The sequence below is a fragment of the Pteropus alecto genome, unplaced genomic scaffold (genome assembly GCF_000325575.1).
Source record: "Pteropus alecto unplaced genomic scaffold, ASM32557v1 scaffold51, whole genome shotgun sequence".
Taxonomy (NCBI): Eukaryota; Metazoa; Chordata; class Mammalia; order Chiroptera; family Pteropodidae; genus Pteropus; species Pteropus alecto.
In genome coordinates this window covers 1933673-1940223 of record NW_006431922.1, presented here as the reverse complement: position 1 = coordinate 1940223, position 6551 = coordinate 1933673, and positions in this window count along the sequence as shown.

Genomic DNA, 6551 nt, shown 5'->3' with positions numbered 1-6551 from the left:
AGAAGACCTGAGTATATATTTCTCCAAAGAGGAAATACAGATGGCCAAAAGACATATGAAAAGATGCTCAAGGTCACTAATCATCAGAGAAACGCAGATTAAAACCACAATAAGATATCACCTCACACCTGTCAGAATGGTTGTCATCAATAAATCAAATAAAAACAAATGTTGGCGAGGATGTGGAGAAAAGAGAACCCTCATACACTGCTGGTGGGATTGCAAATTGGTACAGCCACTATGGAAAATAGTCTAGAGGTTCCTCAAAAAATTAAAAATGGATATACCTTTTGACCCAGCAATTGCACTCCTGGGTATTTATCCAAAGAAAACCAAACCAATAATTCATAAAGATGTATGCAGCCTTATATTCATGGCAGCACAATTTACAATAGCCAAGATATGAAAGCAAACTAAGTGCCCATCAACAGACAACTGGATAAAGAAGTTATGGTTCATATATATACAATGGAATATTACTCAGCCATTAAAAAATTGAAATCCTACCATTTGCAACGACTTGGATGGACTTAGGGATTATTATGCTGAGTGAAATAAGTCAGACGGAGGATAAATACCATATAATTTCACTTAAATGTGGAACAAAAAGAACAAACTAATCAAAAACAGACTCACAAATATAGAAGACAATCTTGTGACAGCCAGCGGGGAGGAGGGAGAGGGTGCTGGGGGAAAGGAGCGAAGGGTTAAAGAAGTAGAAATTACTAGTCGATAGAGGGCCACAGGGATGGAGAGTATGGCATATATTAATGCAGTCAGTGGTAATATAATAGCTATGTGTAGCGCCAGAGGGAAGATAACCAGGGGAATCATTTCATAAACTATATAAATGTCTAATCAATGCATTGTGTACTTGAAACTAATAATAAAGTAAAAATTTAAAAAAGTCGACACATTAAAATATATAACAAATAATAACAACATATTGTATAGTATAATCGGATATGATGTAATGTGTATCATGGTATATAAAGAAAATGTCACATAAAGTCCCATTTGGAGAGATTGTACTTGTAAAAGAGACATTACATACTTTGGATAATGATTTGCTTTTTAAAAAGTTTTAGCATGTGTTTTCAATTCAAATGAGAGAAAGGGGATTCATAATCATTAGATAAGTAGCTCTTTTTGTTTTTCCCCAAGATGAGATCCATTGTGTAACCCCGCCCCTGGAGATGGATGAAAGTATATTTCTATTTTTAGCATTCGGTTCCCAAATCTGAGCTGAAAAGCCTCTGCACTACATACAGAATAGTACACCTTATCATCTGAACTGCCCAATGCTCTGGTGAGTAAGCAAAGTGACAATATAGCTGAGGAGCCATGATAAGGCAGTGAAGTGAGGAAAGAGGGAGCATGTATTCTCTGGGATCGGCAGTTCTACGGACTCACAACCCTGAGGAAGACTTTCTGAAGAGCTTAGCGTGCACTCCACTGCCATCTGCTGTCACTGTGCCTTCAAAGAGCAGAGTTCCTAATCTCAATGTAAACTGAAAATTTACATTTAATGTACGTATACATAAGTGTGAATTTAATGCAAAATGTAAAGTCTAACTTACCAATGTTTTCCTTTAAGATCGGTCTTTTTTGGGTCTTGTTTAAGAAATTTTGGCTTACACCAAAGTCATGAATATATTCTCCTGTTATCTTCTAGAAGATTTATCATTTAACCTTTTGCATTTAAATCTACCATATACCTAAAATTGACTTTTGTGTAAGTGTAATGAAGGGATACTCATTTTTTTTCCCCATGTGACCACTGACCATTGAAAAACCACCCTTTCCTCACTGCACTGCATGCCGCCCTTGTCATAAGTCAAGTGACTGTGTACCTGTGGATGTTTTTAGACTACATTCCAGTGGTCATTTGTTTATCCTTGGGCCAAACCATGTATTTTTTTTTTTTTAATAGTAATTATAAAAGAAGCAAAGTTATTTTTTAAGCCCACAGATTGCTTTGTGTTTGGGCAGTTTGTCTACTGTTACTTCTAGCACTCCCAGCAATGTGACAAGTGTCTTAATGCAGGCTCCAGAGAAACTAATATGAATCTTTCTTTCAGAATTAAGTATTAATGGACTTACTATTACTACCACCACCACCATTGCTACTACATAGCTAACACAAAGTATATACTATGTGCCAGGCACTCTTCTAAGCACTATACACACATTAGCTCATTTGATTTTCTTTAAAACTCTCTGAGGTAGGTATTATTATTCCCTTTAACAGATGAGGAAATAGTCACAGGAAGGTAAGTGAATTGTCTCAAATTACCCTGCTAGTTAAGTGGTGGAACCAGGACTTGAATGCAGGAAATCTGGTTTAGATTTCATGTTCTTAACCACTACCTTTTGCTGCCTCTCTTACAGGCAGTGCAGCCAGGTAATAAGGAGCATTTCTAAGGGGGTGGAGGGAATCAACACCTTGATTATTCTAGACAATTTGACTGTGGACAATCCCTCTTGCCCCTTCACACTCTGGGGTGTCAAATTATTTATTTGAAGGTAGGCTGGTAAACTTAGCTTAAACTCTCTATACACTGTGGCTTGATGTAAAAACTTTTCATGATAGTTTTTCTTTTCAACCTCATTTTTCTCCAAACCCCCCAAAATGTACTGTTCTGTGTTCTTTTATGTGATGGTCAGTTAGGTGGGGCCACAAGAGGAGACACAGGAGAGGCCCAAGAAAAAAAAAGCTTGTTATACTCATAGATTCTAGAAACAGGAGGCATGCTACACCACACAGAGTCACCTGGAAAAGCACCAGTGGTCTGGAAGCGGAGGAATAGGAGTGAAGGGAGAGCCTGGGCAACAGTGTTATTTAGTTTCTGCATTATTGCAGAAAAGGCAAAGCAGGGCAGGATGCACTGTTTAGGATTGGCTTTCTTGAGTAATTACAGCAGGCTCTTAAGCTATACAAGTGGTCCCTAATTGCCAGGTACCTGGTCCTGAGATGATTAAGGCGGAGGGATATTGCCTCCTGAAATATATGGGCCTGGACTGGTTAGTTAGTATATCAAAAGCATGCTCCTGGCTAGGCTATTGGCTTAATTTGTAAGAACTGGTTAGTCTCAGTAGAGCAGGCTTTTCCTAGTCAGAAAAAATTTTAAAGATGTGAAAACATCATAATATACACAAAATGAAAAAAACAAACAATATGTGTATTCGGTATTCAAACTGCCTATAGTACCCAATGGCCATGTGCTTCATCTCAGAGCACTTACTATTCCTTGCTTTAATTGCACTTGCCTTGTTTACCTTGAAATCTTAGATCAAATACCACTTTTCTCAGGTCAAAGCCCTGATGATCACAGATGCACAGTTAAGAGCTTTCCCATATCACACACTGGTGGCTATAGCATTTTTCAGATTGCTGTGATGGTTAGTATACCTGTTTCCTCTTCTAACTGTTAAGACCCTTCTGAGGGGTTGGAGAGTGGGAAGAGGTAGAAGTATTATTTGAATGAATAAATGAATGAGCAAATAAAACTCTCCCTTCCAAAGACAATATTCCATTCTCTTACCTCTTTTTTTCTAATCTGTACCATGAACCATGTCTACAACATAACATGGTGCAATGACATTTCCTTGCCTCCTTTTATGAATGGCTGTCACTTCTACAAGGGTCCTTTCCTGGTGAGGCTGGATGGCTGAAGTAAAAGGCTCAGAATTTCTACTGGTCAGTTATTGTTATCAGTAATCTGAGTTTTAGTATCAGAATTAACTTACTAGCAAAATAGAAAATATATTTGGAGGCAGAATTCCAGTGTTCATAGTTTACCTTAATGAATTAATCCTTACAAGTGATAAGCAAAGGCACTACTTTCATTGTAGAGATGCAGAACGAAGCTCAAAGATGCTGAATGACTTAGTTTAAGGTCCCAAAGCTAGTGACAGGGGCAAAATTTTAATTTGAATCCAAGGCTTCTGTTACTAAATCTGGAGCATTTTCCATTAAGCCACACTGCTTGATATATATGTTTCCCATCAGCTTTTATTTAGACAACAAAAAGGATGCATCCTGCATGTTTGCAATCATTGAGATGGTCATTTCAAATGCTTCTCAATCCAGATAACCAGCAAAACTTTCTCAAAGTTTGTTAGAACAGCAGTATGAAACAAGTAAGCACATATAAACATCTCATAACAGAGAGGCTGATCTGCAAAATTACTTTAGGAGCTAATGCATTTCTAAGGAGGATACAAAGCACATAGCAGCTTGTAAAGAACTTCTAAGTGAACCTAGAGTTAGTTTCATTATGAAATGATGAAGAGACTTATCAAATGTTTCTAAGTAATCAGTAAAACTAGGGATACAAGATGCAACGGACAGTGAGTTGGTACTACAGAAATAGATAAAAGATTATAAATCTAGTGGAAAATTAGGCGCATGATTGTAGAATTTAAATTATGGCAATGTAAACAAAGGAGTCAATGGTGTATGAAAATCTGAACACATTTTTATGTATCTAACCAAAATAAAAATATTGTACAAAACTTGTGTAGGATGACTTTTTTAAATATCTTTTCTGTTTTGTCAGGTGAGTCAACTTGTTTTTTAAACTTCCATTTAAAAACATTCACAATAATATTAACTTCTTATACGTAGAATAAGAATTGGATTTCTTTCATATGTTTCCATGCTGGTATATTTCTCTCTGCAGCTTATTTATAAAGGCATTCATGTACGGTGAGCCTGTACGGTGAGCCTTCCTAAACTATTTGACTTATAAGTCCTCCTTCTTTCTCCTCAGTCATCCTCAAGATCCAGAGAAATTCAACTTTGGCAATGGCTGGGGACCTCTGCCCTGATATGCTGTATTTATTTCTAAATGCTACTTCATGAAATACACTTTACTCAAACAGGGAACAGAAAAACCAAATGTTTTATTCTATATTTTTATTTCAAAAATATAAACAGTATTAACACAGAATTACATTTAAGTATTTGTATAGCATTAACATAGCTGGCAGTAAAAAATGTCAGTTTGGGGGTGAATGATCATTATACTTGAAATATATGGTGCCTTTCAAGTACATGGTGTACAATGAAAAGTATTACTGAAGAACATAATGATGAAAAAATAATAAAGGACTTATTAGCTACATGGCTCAGAATTTACATTAAGTATATTCTGGATCCTAATATTTTTTTTTTCCTTACTTGAAAAAATACAAGCCTACTGACTTAGGAAGACTAAATTTGCTTTCAATAAATCACCCTGTCAGCATAACATGATAAATTTAGTTTATTTGTTATTTACAATCTTTAACATAATAGAAGAGCAAAACTTTGATAGTGCTCTTAAAATGTTAATTTAAAATGTATAAAAAACTATATTGGGGAAAATGTCATGCATTAAAGCTTAATAAAAGTAAATAACATTTCATGAAAACAGTACATTGGCCTAATAATACAGGTATACAAAACAAATGAATATGTACCATTTCTTGAGATGCCTATTAATTCAAAAGTGAATTAGTCTACAGCCAAACAGGGTGAGCAATTAAGATGAGGCAAAAAAAGTCAGCAATATACAATTTTAAATTTCTAAGTAAACTTGAAAATTGTTTTCAACATTAATTTAACCGTAAAATATGTAAAACAAGAAATTATTGAACTAAAAACTAGGCTTGAACTTGGAATCAAATAATTTTTCCAATGTGAGAAAATGTAGGCAAATCCCAGCTTATAAATTAATCTACAGAGACAGATGATGGGGACTGTTTTGATTATCATTAAAAAGTGTTATGGTGAAAGCAACATTTAGATTTTTTTGCCCCATCGTCAGTGTTGTCTAATTTATGAGTTGGTGAATTATATATATACTATATATAATGGAAAAATGTCACTTTCACAAACCAAGTTACATATCAAGTTATAAAAATAAATCTTTCTGTAGATTAAAAACAAATAAAAACAGAATTTAAAAGTTTTAAAAAATATGTTAAACTAACCTGATAATCATGACTTTTTGCCATGATTATATTGTCTAAGTTATCTATCTATTCAATTAATTAAATCAAAAATCGTTGATCCACCAATGTTTTAGATGCCAAATTCTTCTGTCCTACTGTATTACGGATAAATCTAAAAATCTGGGGAAAAAATTAAAACAGTTCAGAATGAAAAAATATATATACAAAGAAAATTAAATATGCACATCAATTAAAATATCTAAATTAAACTAGCTGTGAGCTAAATCTCCAGTGCTTGCCTTTTTGTTATGTTAGCATCTGGTGCAAAGGGTGAATGAGACTCTAATTACTGCTCAAATCTTGTATTTAAGAGATGGGCAGTTTAAGTGTCCTCCTACTAGAATTCCTTTCATGTTTGTTCATGTATGGCCTCCACAAGACCCCAATATTTCATTGACCCTGAAGAAGAGTGTAGAATAATGTTGGTTGAAATGTTTTTGGTTTTTTTTGGTAGGGTTAATCATATTCTAAAACTTTATAAATCCCTAGTGAAAGCTGACATTGTTACTTTCTGCTATAAAAATAAATATCTAGTTCCAATATATTTCTTT